Here is a 20,460-nt window from a genome sequence, read left to right as displayed (position 1 = left end):
GATATGGAGCGGTCCGTGACCCTCTGCAGAAGCACATCGGCTCACTCAGCCGTTCTGGACTCAACCACTTCCGCAAAGGTAAGAGCACTGTTCGTGCCAACCACGAGTCTTCTAGCCGGGGCCTTCAGCAAAAAGTATAGGCGTTCAGGATCCTGATCAATCCACTTATTTAGAGGGAATGACACTGTGTTTGCGAAACCTCTTTGTGAAATGAAGACGTGCTGAGTCATTTTTATGAGGTATTCCTGCAATGAGCTTCCTAGATTTCCCAAGACTTTTTTATTTCATTTTTCCTTGATTAAGAAATTAGTACAATGAGTAGGCTAGTCAATGTCACAGAAGGTAGAAAGACACCAGTGTCGACAGCCAGGCCGGCTTCAGGTTCACGAAGTTCTAACTGAACGTGCCTTTCTGTTTGCAGAGGCCTCCATTCACAGATGCAGGAAAGATTGCCTGGCCCTGGGCCCTGGGAAACAAGTGGACTGGCTGCACAGTGTTGACTTGCATCCCAAACTGTCTCCTTCAATGGCTATTTTGAGTTTTAATTGGAACTTTTTGTTCCAGCTGCTCAGTGAACTGGGCCTCTGTGATCTTGATAAAGGAAGGCACCCTTCCTATTTTTTCTGGCTTCCCAGCCCTGCATCTTGGCTTGGTTCCCAGCCTTATTGCAGTCTGTTTGAATAACCATGCTCTCTGCTGAGGGCTCCATGACCCACTCCCTAGTAGGCAGTGCCAGGGGTGGGGCCTGGCTCTGGCCAAACTCATTCCTGGTGGTCTCCTCTTAACTCCCACTTTTCTCCTCAGAGGCCCACTGGGCACCCAAGGGTATGGGCTGGGCAAGGACTTCTCACAGCTCAGGGGTCGTGGAACTCTTGGAGTCCTCATGGTGACAGAACGGAAAGCTCCTTGATCTTGGAACCCAGCTTACTTGGGTGGCCACTGTGACTCTGCTCAGAGGATCCCTCAACACCCCATCAAGGGCACGGAGGCCACCATGAATCACTTCAGAGGGAGGGGGCGGTAGGGCATAGTGGCTCAAGCCATGAGGCCTTGAGCACATCACTTAACCTTTCTGTGCCCCAGTTTTTTCATCTTTACATTGGGAGTTTGGGTAGCTCCTGCCTATAGGGTTGAAAGAAGCAATCCAAATGCCTAACTCACAGTAAGCTCTCAAAAATACAACCCTTAATATTAGCGGTGGGGTAGTGGGGAGAATAGGAAGTATTTTTATCTGCTCTGCTTCAGAAAACAATCCCACTGGCCCCTGTTAATCTGGCACCAGCTCCCATCCCCGCCCCCGCCCCCACCCTGCCTGGGCGGCAGCGGGCCTCGTCCCAGCCGGGACGGCCCAGGCATTAGCACCCAGACCTTCTTCAGTCCCAGTCCTTGGGTTTCTGTGGCTTCTGTCCTAGGACAACTGTCCATCCAAGTTCAACACACACTCGTCAGGTGTAGAATTACGAAGAAGGAAGGACTGTGCAGGAAGAGGGAGCAGGGACATTACGCGGGACATGTGGGTTGACACAGATGAACATCAACCTTTACAGCCTACTTTGGGAGATCATGGGAAACAGAGGATTTCAGAGAAGGGAGCCATCGCTCTAACAGGGCTCATCAGAAAGGGCTTCAGGAGGCAGCACTGACTTTCCTTAATAGCCTGGATCTTCCCTCCCCAGCTTCTGAACAACCAGTTTTCAACAGTGTTTTTGACCTGAGCCTCCAGGCCTTTGGCAAGAGGTTTAGAAAAACTGCTCAGAAAACAGCTCAGTGCCAGAGAAGAGCAGGGCTGGGTGCTGCTCAGAGCTGGGATTCCTGGGTTCTGGCCCAGCTCTGCAGCCCTGCAATCCTGCAATCCAGGCTTCTTCCTTGTTCATGAAATTAGGGCGATTAGGGAGTTGGTCAGAAGCTCCCCAGCCTCTCCTCAGGCTTGCAAAGTCTAGGATCCTTTGCTCACCGATCCCTGCCCTCCCCTTCCAGCCATACATCTATGCACCCGGGGAAGAAGCCCCAACAGGATTCAGCTGACTCAGGTTACAGAAACAGGATGCGTTTCATATTGCTCTCTGGACCTGGAAAAAAACCAGAGTGCCAAGGGTGGACCAGCCTGGGAGGGTTTCCTGTTTCTGCGAAAGCTGACTGCCATCAGCATCCCAGGAGCAGTGCAAGCCAAAAAGGACAGCAACTCCTGAGGGCCCCCGCCTCCTGGCCTCCCTGTTCCTTATAGCGCTGGGTGTGGCTGCCGTGCTGCCCCTGGTAAGTGACACAGGAACTGGGAGGCGTCATCCCTGCCCTCACGTTGGTGCAGCTGGTGGGGGAAGCACCGGTTAGTTCGCAGCCTGGAAGCTCCTGAAGGGTTTTGTGCACTCTGGTGCCCGCAGCACAGACCCTGACACAGTGGGGGTCTCAGTGGGATCCGTGAATGGCCAGACCCACCCCTGTGCCTCAGGAAGCTCCACTTTGCCAGGAATGTGCTCAGCACATCCATCTGTCAGTTTCCTGCAGGACCTTCCCTCCGTGATATATTCACGCTTCCAGATACCAGGCAGCTCCGTTCCTTTAAATACATGGAGCTGAGATCTTTTAGGTTCTGGGCCCCTAGAATGGAGGGTGGCATTCACGGAGGTCATTTTGCCTGGACATGGTGGGTGTGAGGCCTGGATAAGAGGAGAGGGTCTGAACCAGCTGTCGTGCACATCACTAGGAACAGGCAGGAATCAGCTATCACTGGACAGGGGTTAATTTGGAGAGTTCAATAAAGGGACTGTTTAGAAAGGCCGGGGCAGGGCATGGGGGCCACTAGGTTCAGTGCAGGGCCCAGGGCTCGAGCAGCGACCATGACCCCGGGGCCTGGCACACGACAGGGCGCAGGGGTCGAGCCCAGGAGGTGAAGGAATAACGGGCCTTGCCCTGTCTCCCAGTGCTGAACCCAGCGTGGAGCAGCGATGCCCCCAAGAAGAGCCACAGGGACAGGTGTCCGGCACTGCCAGCTCACGTATAAGTGGTTTTGTTTTGTCTTTGCAGTCTAGAGATAATCATATAAAAATAGCTGCATCCAGGTGTCTCAAGAGTCAAACACGGTCACCCCAGAACGCCCAGCCTCCCACTGGGTTTGCATCCTCAGGCCGTTCATGGAGGATGGGCGGGCTTCCCTACTGCCAGGTCAGCGCCCGGCCGGTCTCAGTGGCCCCATGGTCACTGTCACTGGTGAGCCCTAGCAGGCCGCACCCTCTGTCCAGAAAAGTCCCCAAATCACTCGTTCCACCCCAGGGACCTCTTCAAAACTCAAGTTGCTCAGTCACTGTCCCTTCTGTGGGCCACTCTTGTGCAGAGTCCCAGCTGAAGGGAAAGCACCAGTGGCTGCAAATCACTTAAAAATGAAAACAGACATACTTCATATCCCAACAACATAAAATATTAAAAGGAATTTCTTTTTACAAAATCCAATAAACCACTCACAATTGTACCCACCAAGCAAAAATGTGCCTTCGTTTGTAAGCAGAGTGGTGAGGAAACGTTGGAACACGATCTCGTGTGCAGGGCACTGCTTTAGGGACGAGTCTCATTCTCCACCCACGAAGAGTTAACAGTCTGAAAAGAGTTGAAGAGGGGCTGGCCCGTGGCCGAGTGGTTAAGTTCTGGCGCTCTGCTGCAGGTGGCCCAGGGTTTCGTTGGTTCGAATCCTGCGTGCGAACATGGCACTGCTCATCAAACCACGCTGAGGCAGCATCCCACATACTACAACTAGAAGGACCCACAACGAAGAATATACAACTATGTACTGGGGGGCTTTGGGGAGAAAAAGGAAAAAATAAAAAAATAAATAAAAGAGTTGAGGAAAAGTAACATTTATGGGATACTGCCTAGCTGTGTAAACTTGGACAAGTTTCTTAACCTGTCGGTGCCTCCGTTTTTTAATCCGTAAAATGGGAATAATCATACTGGCTTTTAGGGTTTTGTGAAGATTAAAGAGCCCATCTCTGGAAAGAACTGGCACAGCGCCTGGTGCACAGTAGACTGGTACCTAAGTGCTACCTCGCCAGCAGCTTTTATCACATGCCCACCCAGAGGAGGTGCACAGTCTGTCTTCCACCCTAGGAGACTGCAGCTTCGAGGAGCTTGGTGATGGAAAGTGGTCCTGAGCTGGGATTCAGGAGACACTCCGTGTAGCAGCTGAGTGCTCTTCATCTCTGGGCCTCAGGGTTCCCATCCGTAAAGCACAGATAAGAACTGCCCTCCGACCTACCCACATGCAGGGTGGTTGTAATGATCAAATGCAGGACTCCAAGCTCTCCTTAGATGTCACGTCACAGTGTGTCACTGTGCGCAGTCTCTGCTGTAGCTCCAACCCCAGCTTCACTCCCTAAAGCTCAGCTGGGAATGGGATGGCTTGAAATAAACCAATCTCAACGGGTGTGCAAAGACCCCAGGGAGCTCCTCAGCCGTGCAGAGTCCTGGTCTTCCCAGACCACCAGGCTGCTGCTGGGAGGGGACCCAAGTGAACCCTTGAACTTCTGGGGACAGGGAATGACAGGAGCAGATGTCCCATCCCTGGTGGTTCCCAGGTTCCAGGAGGAAGCAGGGATCCTGCCCCCATCCAGCCCAGGATGGAACCTGGGGAAGGCAGGGTGGTCTTCTGGAAGCGGTGACTCAGGCCCTGGTGCCCGCAGAGCTCAGAGGGTGGGGGGTGAGGTGACAGGAGGCGAAGTAACAAGTTCCTTTTGCAAACCTAAAGCTTCTAGTTGCAGCTGAACGTAGGGGAAAGTACCGGGGGAGCTGAGGGGCCCTGTGAACAGAGCACCCTTCAATGGGGGAAATAAAAATAGAAACAGAGCTCTCCCCACCCCCACCCCAGCTGAGGCACATCTGCATAGAAAGCCACCCTGGAATCATGCAGAGGCAACCACACGAATTACGCCGTGAGTGCCGGCCTAGCACTGGCTGGGCACACAGTAGGTGCACAATGAGTTTGTTCCCCTTACACACGTGTACACACATACACAATTGCATTCAGCTTCACCACAGACTTTATGCAAATCCCAAAGACCTACTATGTGCTGGCGTTGTGCAAGGCTCAGGGGACCGGGCCCAAGAGCTAGCCTCGGCCTCTGGGAGCTCCCAGTCTGGCCGTGGAGACAGACCTGAACCCAGGAGAGAATCGGAGCCCTAACAGGAGCCCTGGGGAGGTGCTCTGGAGCTAGGGGTGCTGGTGGGTGGGTCCCAAGCAGAGGGAACAGCAGGAGGGGCCAGAACTGTGGGGTGACTGTGAAGGGTAGGCTCGGCGGAGGGAGGGTCGTCCGGCAGCATTTTCTTGTTACCTGCCTGCTTGGATCTGTTTCTTCAGCCCCTGCTGGAGGGACAGGATCTTGGCCTCCCACCCTTGCAGGTCTCCCCGTAACTGCACAAGGTCAGGCCAGCACGGGGCCCCTCACGGGAGGGGGTGGCAGTAGAGCCCCCACCCCAGATGACAGCACAGGTGGGCTGGAAGAATCTACAAAAGAGCCCTGCCCTCTGGGTTCCAGGAGAACATTCTAACCCATCTCAGAGTCCTCACGGGGCTGAAGGTTCTCCTAGAGGTGGCTCCTAGGACCAACTCCAGGGGCAGGGCCACCCGTCACTTCTTCCCTCCCCACTCCAGTCATGCTTCCCCTCCACTTTTGGGGACAGGTAGCCGGTCCCCTCCACCCCTCGCTCCCTGCAGGCTGGCCCTGGGCTGTGCAAGGGGAGGATGGAAAAGAATCCTCCTCAGTGGTCTGCCCCTTGGGTGGTCATCTCAAGCTAGGCCAACCCTTCGCACTGCCCAGAGGAGCCAACTCCTCAGTCATGAGGGAGCTCGTCTCCTCCCCCAGACACATGTTTGCATGAGGAGCTGGGGGGCTGGATACGGGAAAGGAAAGCGGTAACTGAGAGTTGAGCCTGGGGGTTGGTGCAATTTGAATTTTGCGTCAGAGCTGGCCTGGAAAAAGGAACACATATCTAGCACCCAGATCGTACCCGGCACTGTGTCAGGCCCTTCGTGTACATTCTCATCTGACTCTCACCACAACTTTGTGAGGAAGGTGTTCCACACCCATTTTACAGACGAGGAAACTGAGATACAGCGAGTTTAATTTAGTTGCTCAGGGTCAAACAGCTACCTGAGAGGGAGACTGGCCTCTGGCTCCATTGGAGGCACCGTCTTTTCTGCCTGAGGGGTCCTCGGCAAGCTCCAGGCCAGCGTAGATTCTGAGCGAATGGCTGTGACTGGACTGTGTGTGGAAGGCTGGCTTGGTGAGTGTGGCAGCTCCATCACAGATGGGTGACGAACTGTGCAAGGGGTTTGCACAGGCCACCCCTGTTCCTGCAGTCACCAAGATTGAAATTAGTAAGGGTCCCCAAGCCTTATATTCCAGCGTGGGTGAAGACGGCTTCCCAATTGATGCAGTTGGAAAAGCCCCTGTCTCTACTGCGGGCCACAGAGTGCTGTGTAATTTCCTCTATGGGTCAGTCCTCCACCGAGGGCTGTGACGGGACCATGAGTCAGGCCTCAGCCTGTGGCTCACAAGCCACCAGCTGCCTGGCTTCCAGCCAGCTTGGTGGACACTGGAGTGGCTGTCCACTGCCTTCTCCCATCTCTGTTCTGTACTGCACGGGAGAGGTGGGGCCACTCCAGGGGTGGTCAGGCAGACAGCCACTGTGGATGACCCAGAGCATGGCAGGAGTTGGGAGCAGTTCTGGGGTGTGGCTGGAGGGAACCACGATGGAGACAGACCCTTGGCCAGCTCCCGTGCAGCGCCCATGAGCTTCCAGGGTCAGGAATCAAAGTGTCACCAGCAACCTGTTTGAACTGGGCCTGATTGCCCCACACAACTCCTAAGAGCATTCTCCACCTTCCCCTCAAGCTCAGGAGACCTGCAGGGGAATTTGCTCCTCTCAGAAAAAGGCGGGAGCTTAGGCAATTAAAAAAAAATCAGTGGTTACTTCAACTGCCTTCAAGGAATTCACCATGTACGGACAAGGCCTTGAAACTCAACAGCTGGCTTTTAGCAATGAAGAAGGATAATCTTTGGATCTCTTGTTCTGAGCTGCCAGTGGCTCACTCAGAACCCCTCGGGGTGGGGAGTGCCAGTCATTCTTCTGGGCAATTTAAAGCCACGTGCTCTGTGTCACCAAGATCGTGACTCAGCTGAGTGCTTGCCAAAGCTCGTTCACAGAGGGGCGAAACTGCTCTGTAGGCGCTTTTCAGAGGGAGGGCTCTCCACCGCCTGGGGGGAAAACAGGGATACACAGGAGATGGGTCTTTCCAGCTGTCCAGGTGGTGGCCCCTCAGAGCCAGGACCAGAAAGTGTTCAGTTCCGTGTCCCCAGCCCCTAGGCTTTCCGTAAATGTTGATCAGATGACTGAAGAAAAAATGAAGTGAAGCTGATACAAAAACCTACAGCCCATACTTTCCCACATAGGTATTTCCTGTCATCTTACTTTTTAGCAAAGAGGAGTGACACTTTTATGGTCCCTGCAGGGAGCCTGGACCTCCACACAGTGAGCTGACGGTCAGCTGGGAGCAAACAGGTCCATGCACCCCACGGGCTTGCCCTCCCTCTGCATCCCTCTGAGAAGGTAGGAGTTGGCCCAGAACCCTTTGAGGGAATAAAGCCACTCTGTACCTGGGCAATTTCTGGAATTATAAAAGGTTTGTGTTGGCTGAGACCCTCAAAACAGTTTATTATTGTGCTCCTTAAAAATCAAAGGCAGGGGGGCTGGCCCCGTGGCCGAGTGGTTAAGCTCACGCGCTCCGCTGCAGGCGGCCCAGTGTTTCGTTAGTTCGAATCCTGGGCGCGGACATGGAACTGCTCATCAGACCACGCTGAGGCAGCGTCCCACATGCCACAACTAGAAGAACCCACAACGAAGAACAACGAAGAATACACAACTATGTACCGGGGGGGCTTTGGGGAGAAAAAGGAAAAAATAAAATCGTTAAAAAAAAAAAAAATCAAAGGCAGGGCTGGCCCAGTGGCATAGTGGTTGAGTTCGCATGCTCCACTTTGGTGGCCTGGGGTTCGCCGGTTCCAATCCCAGGCACAGACCTACACACTGCTGGCTGAGCCATGCTGTGGCAGCATCCCACATACAAAACAGAGGAAGATTGGCACAGATGTTAGCTCAGGGCCAATCTTCCTCACCAAAACAAACAAGCAAACAAACAGAGGCCTGGTGACAGGTGCTAAAAGCCCAGTCTAGACCAGCATGGCCAGGCTGGGAGGAGTGAGCAGCCACTTGTGGGCCTTGGTCAGGCTGCCCCGACAGAGTGGGTAGGCAGCTCCCCCCACTGCAGGCTCCACCAGCCCCACAGCATCTCCTTCATGTCAAAATCCCCACCTTCAGTTGCACCTCTGTGTCGGACAGCAGTCACCGCCAGAGCTATTTCCCACCTCAGAGAGGAGGACCCAGGCATCCTGGCTTGAGTTGGCTTTTTTTTGCCTTTCCTTTCCTCTTCCCTTTTCTTTCTTTGCCTTCTCCTTACTTAATCTGGTTGTCACCCTGGCAGGTGGGGACCGGAAGCCAGAGAGCCAACATGGAGCAGAGACTTCCAATGGAGGCGAGAGCTCAGCAGCAAGGGCTGGGTGAGGAGCGGCTCCTCGGCTGCCCACAGGGCAGGCAGATCCTGCTGGTCTCCCTGGACACTTGCTTTCCAAAGTTCCATCCAGGGGGATACCTACAGGGCAGGAGAGAACAGAGGCAACAGTGGGACATGAAGGATTGGGTCCCTAGAAGAAAAGGTAACAAGGAGGACATCAACAGTTGTATTTGGCTGATCACTTAATGGCCAAACCACCAGAGCTGAGCGGATCAGAAATACAGTAGGCATTGCTGCCCAGCTCGAGAATTCAAGTCTCCTCTGCGCTCAGGGCCTGACACCCCACGTGGCAGAGTTTTTCACTTGCTGGGCCTTCGACAGAAGTGCATTTTTACCGTTCTTTGCACCATAAACAAATAAAAGCGCTCATGGCAAGCAGCTTTCAAAGACCTTTGTCTCTAAAAGGAAATCGGGACGGCATTTTCCCACAAGAAGTTCAAGGGAATTCTGATTACTCAGAACTCCCTCTCAACATCCTTGTGAACATTTGAGAAATTCCCAGTGCCTCCTGTTGCCCTGAGTGCGGGAAGCCAGGGATGAGCGGACTCACACAGCCGAGCAAGGGCTTTTGGACTCACAGCAACTGCAGAAACCGTTGCATAATTGCAATTGTGTGCTTTTTTTTTTCTTCTTAACTTTGATAATGAGAGGAAATGCAAATAAAGAAGTAATGACTTCTGGTAAAATTATGCCGAGAAGATGACTTCCTACTCTCTGTCCCGCCCATCCCCTCACAAGGTCTCCCCTCAAGATCTCTTCTCCAGGAGTTTACTTCCCAGAGTGGCCTTCCAGGATTGCTAAGGGGCATGTGACGCTCTCTGTAATTAATTCTGTGAGACCCCGACTTTGGGGCTCAAAGTTTCCCTCAGGCCCGGAGGATGCACGGACTCCTCAGGCTAGAAGAGCCTTCTGGCCACCAGCCAAGTTCCAATGCAGAGTGCAACTCCAGTCAGGAAAAAGACGGGAGGAGTCTTGCCGAAAACTGTAGACTCTGCCAGAAAAGAATAAAGGGCCTGCATAAGCCTGTCCCCGTCACTCCACAGAGAGCGAGACCGCTCATCTTGGTTACCTGCAACCATGGAGGATGATTGGCAGGGGGCTGGAGGTGTCCAGGGGAGTCTAACCAGAGGGCTGTCAGAAGCCCAAAGGAGGTGTCTGCTCGCATGCATGCTGCAGCACTCAAGAGGGAACAGCCACTGGACAGCACAGAGTTCTGGAAAATAAGATTTCCCAGGATTCTCTGCGTGGGTGAATGTTGTAGGCAGGTAGACATATGTCTCAGTTTCTAAAGAATGATCTGTTTTAAGAAAGAAGGAAACAAAGAAAGGAAAGAAGGAAGGAGAGGAAGGAAAGGGAGAAGAAAGGAAAAAGAGGCAGATAAAAGTTCTACATCTGTGCTGTTCGATACGGTAGCTTCTGCTCACACGTGACTACTGAGCACTTGAAATACGGCTGATCTGAATTGAGATATGCTGTAAGTATAAAATATATGCTGGATTTCAAGGACTCGGTATAAAAAAAGAATGCAAACTAACAATAATTTTTATCAATTACATGTTGAAATGATAATATTTGGGATTAAACAAAATACATTCAAATTAATGTCACCTAGTTTTTACTCTTTTTAATGTGGCTCCTGGCACATAGCGATTACACCTGTGGCCTGCACTCCATTGCTTCTGCAGCTCTGCTCGCTGGTCCAGACAGCGGGCCCCGAGTGCCCGGTGCAGACCCTGGCCCCAGCCCCACTTGTTGTTCCCACCGAACTGCAGAGTCTTTAGCTCCGCCCCTTTCCCTGGACTGACGTAACGCAGCCCGGGTGTGCTGCGTCTTGATTCTTCGGGGTTCGGATGAGATGCAAGCCTGGAAAGCCCTTTCGCATTTTAAGCAGCTCTTTTTCAGTGCTGCTTGACCTTTTAAAATCCTCTGCTTCCTATGAAGGCGCGCAGGGGCTTTCTTGCACTCGTTGGAGAGAGCCGGTAGGTGGCTGTGTGATAGTAACGGAAACTTTGAATAGGATGTGTGAGTCGTGGGAGGTTTTGGTGAGGCCTCAGTGGGACTAGGGCATTAACAGACTCTGTTCAAGTGTGAATCCAGGTTCGCCAGTAAATATTTAGGAGAATTTGTTTTAAAGTGGTTTTACAGAACATCATAGCGACACTAACAAAACATTTCTTCCAAAAATATGCATTGAGCACCCTGGCAGTGCACGAGATAATGAATTCAGCTGGCTGCTGTAGGCACTGCAGGAGGGAGGAGAGGCTGGGCATCTGACTCAGTAGGAAACAGTCCAGGAGCCATCGGTCAACTGCTCAGTTTCCCAGGCCTCCAGCCGTGCCTGCGTACTTTTTATCAAGTCATAATTATAGTATAGATACATGTTTTGCTTTATACTTCCTTCTCATAAATGCTCATAAGCATTTTCCATGTTCCTATATAGTCCTCATATTGTCCTTTTTAGTAATTAAATAATATTCCACCAAGTGACTGTGTCATTTTGTAACCTTCTGTGGAACATTTAGATAGTTTCCAGTTTTGCTCATTTAAATAAGATAGCGGCAAAAACGCAATTTGCTTTCTTTGCTGTCGTTTCTTTTGGATTTATATTTCCTTATGATTAATTCTCAGAAAAGAAAGAAACTACCGTGTTCAAGGGTATGAATGTTTTTCTAGTTCTTGATAGCTATGGCCAAGGTGCTGTCCAAAAGGCATGTAGGAACTCACACTGCTCACAACGATGGACGTGTGTACCTGGTTCCTGGCAACTTTGCCAGCGTTGAGGTGTTAAGCACATATATGTATACATATAATATATATATTTTACAGCATTTAAATGTGCAAAATGCATATATGTGCACATGACATCTCCCTGAGATTTTTTGAAGCTCTTCTAAGCAAAATATTTGTAGATAAGTAACACAAATTTTTTTTTTTTCTGAAAATGCCAAGACATTGTCTTGAGCATTTCTGGACTTTGCATGCATTTCTATTTTTAAATTATTCTGTACCAATTGCTTCTTGGCCTTTCAGCTAAGATCAAGTGTTTTATCTGTTCGTATCAGTTTAAATCGTTCTGCACCAAAGATATGTCTCTTCTTCTCCATTTATTAATTTGTTCACTTATTTATATCGATATGGACTCATTTTATACATTAGGTTATAATCCAGTACTGCTTTATTTTATTGCTCAAAATTTTCCAGCTTAGGCCTTTGGGAGCTCTTTCAGCTGGCCTCTGTGCCCCTTTGACATCCCCCCATCCCTGTGTCTGTTTCGTGAGCACTTCCTGACTTTCTGGCACTGCCAGATGCTCTACGCCGTCTTGTATATTTCCCACCCCAGTCCTAGAATCAATCTGTTCTCCAAGGATCCCTGTTCCTGTTATTGGAAAATGGTTCTAGAAACCAAAATCTGAGTGTCCACTAGGGTGTCATTTCTCAGGCAACAAAGCAAAGACATATGTGTATTTACTACCCTGCATGTATATATCCACATCCACAGTGTAACTGTTTCTATGTGTAACCATCTGTGTCCATGTTAAGTTAAACATGAGCTCTTACTGGTGCTTCCAGCTCTAATCCATCTAACCTGGATCATTCGAGCCTTGCTTATCTTCCTACTACAACTCCACAAGCACTTTTAAGTCCTCTTTCCAGGGAGGGCTGATCACCCATATTGAAGAATTTCCTTTCCAGAAGAACGTTGTTTGTGAAGGGAAAAAAAAAAAAGTTGTGCCTAATTTCTATCAACAGAGAGAGGAAAATGTCATCAGTTTGTAAAAACTTGAAATGTCCTTCAAGTTATCAGTGGAATCTGTTGCTGATGGAAACACAGCAGTCTGCATGAGTCTCCAAAGTCCCAGGGCTACATAAGTGACTTTCCTGGTCCAAGGGCCAGTTGACTTTGCCCCCAGCAGCTCCTTGCTGGCATGGAGTGCCAGGGCTCCTGATCAGAACCCATGGGAGGATCCCAAACACAACTGTACACCCTTCAAAGTCACATGTCCTCAGTGTGTCCTCAGAAGAGCTCATGTCTTGGACCAGATGGGCTCCCCTTGCTTTGGTCAATGACACTGGTCACCTCTAACCGGATCAAGCCGGTGTGATGGTGTACCACAGAAAGACCTGTCCACACGAGCCCGATGCTTCTCAGGGCACAAGTCTTCTGTGTCCTTTTACTTTTTAATTGAAGTATGGTTGACTCTTCTGTGTCTTCTTAATCTGGCTTCCCGCCCTCTGGGAGCCCTGAGTCTCCTTTCAACCCCAACATAGGCAGCAAGCACCTCCTTCCCCTCTCCAGCCCACTCTCAGGTGAGTTGGCCTTGGTGTGACAGTCTCCATCCAAGCAGGCACAACCAACTTGTAAAACAAAGTTTACATTTAATTACCCAAGTAAGAATAATTGGAACTCTTCCCACGGGTCGGGCTCTGTTCCAAGCATTTTGCTTCTCTGCACATATTTAATCCTTACAACAGGCCTATTATTAGCCCTATTTTTATTGGAAAAAAAAGTGAGGCTCATTGAGGTCTGGTTTTCTGCCTCTTACACAGCTGGTAAGTAATGAAGCCAGGGTCTACACAAACCATGGGCGTACACACTGCCTCTAAGTACTGCAGGCTCATTGTCTAAAAATAAGTAAATAAATAAGTAATCCAACAACACAGAAATGTACGTAGTAAAACTCACCGTCCCTCTTTGTTATCCCCTGCCAATTCTCCTTTCCTTCCTAGAGGTAACCGCTCTGTATAGTGTGTGTACATCCTTCTGCGCCTGTTGCTGTGTGTGAGATACTCATAGGATTTGGAGGGACTTTAAATATCTATATTATACTACATGTACCATACTTTTGACTTGTTAGTTTTACTTGTCAGTGTGGCTTAGAGAGCATTCCATATCAGGGGAGGTAAATCCCCCTCAGTCTTTTAAGGATTCCATGGTATGGATGTACCGTAAGTTATTTTTCTGGTCTCTGACTGATGGCCATTCAAGTTCTTTCTAGCATGTTGCTAGATCAGCAATGCTGTGGCGAACATCCTTGCATATGCCTTGTGTGAGAATGCTGGAGTGTGGATTCTCATCAGTGGCATTTCTGGGCCAGAGTGAATCCACATTTAACATGTTGCTACTGCCTAATTGTTCTCCAGAAAGATTGGGGTGATCTTCACTCTCCCCAGCGCTGCTTGAGACCACCTGTTTTCCCACACCCTCATCAACACTGAATAGGAGCAACCCTTAACATTTTTACTAATCTGATGGATGAAACTGGGATCTCCCTGCTTGAATTTGAACTGACTTTGTTTGAATTTATGTTTCTAGTTCCCTCATTGCTTATCTGTTACTTTGCTTTGAATTTCTTCTTTTATCTTGTGCAAGCATTTACGTCCTTCCTAATAATAATCTAAAATAACTCTTCCAAACTTTTTGTGGATCTCATCTTTAAGCTTAGGTAGATTTCACTGAGAAATAGGAGCTGTTTTGGCAGAGTGACCACAGCCCAGCCAGGGACAAGAGGGCTAATTTTCTGTCTCTCCCTGCAGTTGCCTCCTTATCAGTCCTTCCTAGTCCCACCTGGAGCGCCTCCAATGCTCCTTCCTCAAGGATAAACTGTTCTGGAACACGTCAGCAGTGCCTGCCTTTGGAAAGTTGTGGACTTTTGTCACAGCTTCCAGGATGGTTGTGACTCAGCCCGTGTCCTTGCGTCTGAGGCTGTCCATGTGGAAACCACTAATTCCTTGCACACTCCCCGCCCCCCTCCGCCCCCGTCCTTACCCCACCCCCAGCCCCAGGCCCGCAGACGTACTTGCTGTGTCTTCCTCCCACTGCTCCTCTGCTCCCGCTCGCCCTTTGACTCATAATGCTGTTATAAAAAGAAAACATCTACAGATGCTAACCATTCAAACAGTACAAAATTATCCCATGAGAATGTATGGATATTTGTTGAACCTCTGTGCCTCTTTTGAAACGCCCATGCATAAACATGCATGTATTTGCATATAGATTCCTTTATAAAAATGCACACGGCAGATGACTATACATTGTGTTCTGCAACTTGCTTTTTTTCTTTATAAATTAACAATGTATCTCTGAGATCTTTCCATGTCAGCACAGCAGATCTATTTCATTTTGAATGGCCACATGGTATTCTGTTGACGTGTCATTATTTATTTGTTTATCCAGTTCTCTATTAATAGACATTTGGATTGTTTCCATTTTTTTCCCACTACAAACAATGCTACTGTGAACATCCTTGTGGCCATGGAGGGATGTCCCTGCAGGGGAGGACTGGAATTGCAGGGTCAAAGGAAATGTGGACTTTAATTTTGACAGATATTGCCAACTTGCTCTCCAAAGCAGCTGTGCCAGCTTACCTTCCCATCTACAGTCAGGGGAGAGGCCGCTTCCCTGTCCTTCTCTCACCAGCACCAGGCTTTGGTAAACTGATAAACCTTCTCCCATCTGACAGCGAAAGAATGGTATCTCATTGTAATCTTAATTTGCGTTTCTCTAATTATGGCTGAGGAGTATGTTTCAAACGTTAAGAAGTCATTTGTTTTTCTTTTTCTGTGAACTGCCTATTTATATCCATTATGAACTCTCTTGGTTGTCAGTCTTTATCTCGTTGATTTATAAGAGTCCTTCGTATAAGGAGGGAATTAGTATTTTTATTATGTAGGGTGTAATAATTTCCCCCAGCTTATTGTTTATCTTTTGTTTGTAGGCTTTTATTATTTATATGTTGCCCTTATACGTTCTGGGTTTTCTATCTTATAGAAAGTTAGAATTTCAATACAAACTTTTGGGTGTGCAAGAATTGATTTTTATACCTCATCCTCATTTCTGTATTTCAGTCCCCATTTTCCTGAGGTGGCAGACACTGTGTCTTGTCAATCCAGAGACTGGCTGGTCCCGTTGTCCCCCCAGAATTCCTGGGATGGTCCTGAGTCCAGGTGGGCTTCCTCAGTACACGGGAGGAGGCCAGAGCTCACGTGATCCTCCAGGCTAGCTGTCAACTTGGCATCCACTGGAATTCCCTGTCTAGTCACTTCTGGGCTGTCCACAAGGGCCCTCCTCAGCTGCTCTCTCCTCCGTGCCCCTGCATTACGGAGAACACAGGACTCTTTCTGCCGCCCACGGCGATGCAGAGGCCCATCTGCCTGACACCACACGGCCATTTCTAACCTGGACCAATACCACCGCCTCTGGGCTCATCCCAGGAAACTCGGGCAGGACCCCTTTCTCAGGGCCACCAACATCTATGTACAGCTCATGACACCCCCCAACTCCGCCCTCTTCCCAAGCCCGGGATTCTATCCAGCTGGGGAGACTGGCAAGCCTTGCTATTCCTCGTCAAGGAGCTCCCAAATCTGTGCCCGTGTCTTACATTCCTCTAAGGAGTTGGAGTTCTCTACTTAGAGGTCAGGAAGACTTTCTCTCTACACTTTTTCTCCTCTTTCTGTCATCACATCCCTTCCCTGAGTCAGTGCACACAGAATGGCCAGAAGTGTGTGTGTGTGTGTGTGAGAGCTCAGTTCCTGGGGAGAGGAGAGGCCAAAGCTTGCCAGGAGCTACCAGGAGGAAGGCAGGCAGGTGGTGAACCCTGTGCACCTCCCAGCGCCCCCTCAGCACCTCTCAGCTGCGCCCCTTGCTGCTGCGGGCTGCGTCCTCTCAGGCCCTCGTCTGACACCATCTGCTGCGGTTTGCCTGCTTGCTGGTGCCCCCTTTCCTGGAAGTCTCTGTGGGCGGGGGCTGGCCCCCCTGCTATCCTCTGTGGCATCTAGCCTGTGGCACATCTGGGCACTCAGTCGGGAGGTGTGGCGTGGATTCACCTGCTGGTTTTCACAAGCCAGGCGGTCCTTGTCCTTGATGCTCTCCTAGAGGGTAGGGCCTCAGGGAAGGGAGGACTTGGGTGGCCCCCAAATGGTCTCCCAGGCTTCTGCTTTCTCCTGAAGGCTTTCCTCAGCTGATCCCCAAGGAAGCAGGGGAAAAAGGTCTTCTGTCTGCAGATGAGGCTTCCCTACCCATTTGGCTCCCCGAGCCTCCATCCCTGCTTGGCTGGTGTTTCTTCAGGCCAGGGGGCTGGACAGTGAAAAACGACCTCAGGAAGCGGGGCTTCCGGAGGAGGTGCCAGGCTCCAGTCCTCGTCTGAACACAACTGAATTCATTCCTCATAGTGTTTTCTCCCCATCCCTGCTGCACCTCTGGTTCCCTCTTTACTTCGCCTCCAACTGAATCAAAGCTCCACCTCTAAGCCTTTGGTCATAAGGGACAAGGTCCTTTCTGTGAGGTCTCACATTTCCTGGAAGTGGCGATGCAATACAATCCAGCCAGCTGCACACCAAGAGGGTCCTCCCGACTCAGGACCCCCTCTCCCTACCCTTCTTGCTCATTTCTGAGCAGGGCTAGTTCTCGTGACAGTGCAAACAAGTCTTTAGCTTGTCTCCAGCCCTCCGGCCATTTCTAGTCATCCCTGCCAGCATCCTCCATGAGCTCAGCCTGCCACCTGACCCAGTTTTGCTGGCCGTGTTGCACCACATCTGTGCTGGTTACCCCGGGGCCTTGCTGCCTCTCGTTCTTTTACGTTAATTAATCTCTTCTCAGTGGCGTCTCTGAGCAACACCATCCTCCAGCAGGCTTGTCTTGGGACATAGGCAAACTCATCTGGGAACTGAATGCATGCATTAGTGGAGGTTTGAATCAGGAGGAGGGTCCAGCCTCACCTCTGGCACTGACTGGCTGGTCCCTTGAGTCCCTGAGCCTCTTTCTTCATCAGTAACCTGGTGAAACAAACAGTACTTACCTCTCAGGGTGAGCGGGCCCCACAGCCATCATGTGTGTATTTGGAAAATATGTGCCATCTATTAGAGTAGTAGAATATGAAAAGCATCTTCCATTGTAATTGATCCTACCCCATCTGGCATAAATCTTGAGTCTTAGATTCTTTTGGAGGAGAGGGGGGGTTTTCTCTACCATTTTCTTTCTCTTTTTTCTGCAATCCTCTTTTTGATTAGAAGGTGGAGATGGTGATAGCAGTGTTAGAGAGGAAAAACAGTATAGGGTGCGGATGGGAAGATAAATAGGCTACCGGCAGCCTTGCCTCCCAGAGTAGGGGCCAGCAAATTCAGCTGGGACTGAGGGAAGTTTGGAAGCCGAGCTCCTCACCTCTGTGGGCTCCAGCCAGGCCCCTGCCCCTGCAGGTGCAGTGTGCGCCCTCCTGAGCAGCCCGTGTTAGAAGGCACCCCCACCTATGGATGTCATGGGGCTACCGACACCCTCTTGAACTGCCTTATGTCACTGTGGTTTGTCACATCTGGAACACAGGTCACCAGGGAGAGTGCTGGGCCCAGGAGACAGGGCTCCAAGGGGACACAGGCTGGGGTCACCGTAGAGCCATGGGTGAAGGAGCAGGTAGTCTCTTGAGAGGGGACAGCAGGTTTGGAATGCAGAAGACCCAAAGGCCCTGAAGTCACAATGGTAGCTGGTCTCCCTTGTAGGGAGGCAGAGCGGGAGATGCGGGGTCATCAGCCACGACAGGACACAGGTTAGAAGCAAAGCATAGCAATCAGTACGGCAAAAGATTGACAGCACCTTCAGTTTCCAGCCGTGGGGGAAGGCCTAACCATTTAGGGCGTATCCATACCGGGGAAGGCCGAGAAGAAGGATGAGAAATTGTACTATGTACCGACGTGAAAGGATATCCAAGCTATATCAAGTGAAAAAAGCTAGAGGAAGACAGTGGATGAAGTAAGCTATGACTTGTGTTGTTACATGTATGTATTTGCTTGCATATGCATAAAATATCTCCGGAAGGATTCACAAAAAAACACTTCAGGGAGTTCGTGTTTAATGAGGACAGAGTTTCAGTTTAGGAAGATGAAAAAGTTCTGGAGGTGGATGTTGGTAACGGTTGCACAACAAGGTGAATGTACTTACTGCCACAGAAGTGGACACTTAAAAATGATTAACATGGTAAATTTTATATTATGTATATTTAATCACAATAAAAAAACTCCAAAACATTTCATTGTCTGACTGGGTGTTCGAGAAAGAGAGGAAGGGAGACTTTTCACTACCCCTGCTTTTGTACCCATTGAAATCTTTTCAAAAAATAAATAGAAAAACTGAAAAACAAAAGAAGCAGCAAACTGACAGGGCCTGATGACCAGCTAAGCCTCGCTGGATGGACTGGCTGGTGAGGGTGGTGGCCAGTTCATTGACGAAGACGTCAAGTGGAGGGAGAACACAGTGGGTGGCGTGCCGCCCTGTCAATAACCACAGCCTCATGCTACTTACTGGAATCCAGGTGGAGAGAATCAGAGAGTCAGTGGAAGAGGCTGCTTGACAGAGGATGTGACCTTCCTTCCAGGGTTGCAGCCAGCCTGGGTGACCTTTCGTGGAGCACGTCAGAGGAATTAATACAGACTTCCCTTTCTTCCCTCCCTTTGATCTCTCCTGGGCTCCCCATTGGCCAACGCTGAAAGGCAGCCAGAGGGGAGGGTACCTGTTTGTGCAGGATCAGCCACACGGATCGATTGGCCTCCTCTGGACACAGCACAGGATGGAAAAGGGTGGGGAGAGGAATTGAAGAGACCAAGGGACAATCTGAGACAGCTTGGAGGCAAGAAGCCAGCCTGCCTGGGGGATAGCCCAGCTCCGTGCTCCCTGGGTACCTTAGGCATCAGGATCTGTAACGCAGGGTACTTATCCCAGAGGCCATTATGAGAGTTAAATTTGTTAACATCCATGGTACAGTGCTTAGAACAGTGACGGTCACATGATAAACACTGGACATGAGAGTGATGGCTGTTACCCATTACAGCCTGCTGTGTGAGACCTAAGGCTTTCCACGGCTCTTACCGAGGCAGGGTGCACTGGAGCAGACCCAGTCTGAGAGGGACCAGGGGGCCCAGTGGTGGGTGTCCGGGTGAGGCTGGCACCTGAGAATAGCAGTAATACCTATTAATGGAACACCTCTAAGCGTCAGCACTGTGCTGGGCCTGTTGTGTCCATTGTCATGAACCCTCAACACACATGCCAGCTGGGTGGAATCCTTGCGCCTTATAGAGGAGGGAAGGCTAAAGCTCAGAGGGGGAAGCCCCTGCCCGAGGCCACACAGCTGATAAAGGGCTTGTCCTAGCCAGCACCCCTCCCAGCGGCTAAGGGTTCCTTTAGAAACTCAGAGCCCGTGAAAAATATACAAATTGCAATGTAAAAAGTCAGAATTGAGAATAGCCTCTATTTACAGAATTTCTCTGAGCTTATCAACTATCTCAGCACTTACACAGAGAATAAATTCTTGTGTAAAAATGTTACAGTAGGGCTAGCCCGGTGGCACAGTGGTTAAGTGCGCACGTTCCGCTTCTCGGCGGCCCGGGGTTCGCTGGTTCGGATCCCAGGTGCGGACATGGCACCACTTGGCAAAAGCCATGCTGTGGTAGGCGTCCCACATAGAAAGTAGAGGAAGACGGGCATGGATGTTAGCTCAGGGCCAGTCTTCCTCAGCAAAAAGAGGAGGATTGGCAGTAGTTAGCTCAGGGCTAAACTTCCTCAAAAAAAAAAAAAACGAAAAACCAGTAAACAGGGGCCTGCCCCGTGGCCGAGTGGTTAAGTTCGTGTGCTCCACTTTGGCAGCCCAGGGTTTTGCAGGTTCGGATCCTGGGCACGGATGTGGCACCGCTCATCAGGCACCGCTCATCAGGCCACGCAGAGGCAGTGTCCCACATGCCACAGTCAGAGGCACTCACAACTGAAATATACAACTATGTACTGGGGGGCTTTGGGGAGAAGAAGAAGAAAAAAAAGAAGATTGGCAATAGATGTCAGCTCAGGTGCCAATCTTTAAAAATAAAAT

At 50.3% G+C, this 20,460-nt stretch overlaps 1 long non-coding RNA gene across 1 annotated transcript in view; it reads left to right on the top strand.

Moving 5' to 3' along the window:
• Window positions 1-10,466: 10,466 nt before the first annotated feature.
• The window catches only part of LOC139044553 (uncharacterized), a 29,899-nt gene continuing 19,905 nt past the window's right edge, over window positions 10,467-20,460 (top strand). Inside the window, exon 1 of the long non-coding RNA XR_011501560.1 lies at window positions 10,467-10,593. This is a non-coding gene — a long non-coding RNA (uncharacterized lncRNA). The remainder of the gene's footprint in view (window positions 10,594-20,460) is intronic.

This window comes from Equus asinus, chromosome 2 (assembly GCF_041296235.1).
Source record: "Equus asinus isolate D_3611 breed Donkey chromosome 2, EquAss-T2T_v2, whole genome shotgun sequence".
Lineage (NCBI taxonomy): Eukaryota > Metazoa > Chordata > Mammalia > Perissodactyla > Equidae > Equus > Equus asinus.
Note: the sequence above shows the minus strand (reverse complement) of the source record. Positions and strands in the feature narration are given on the sequence as shown.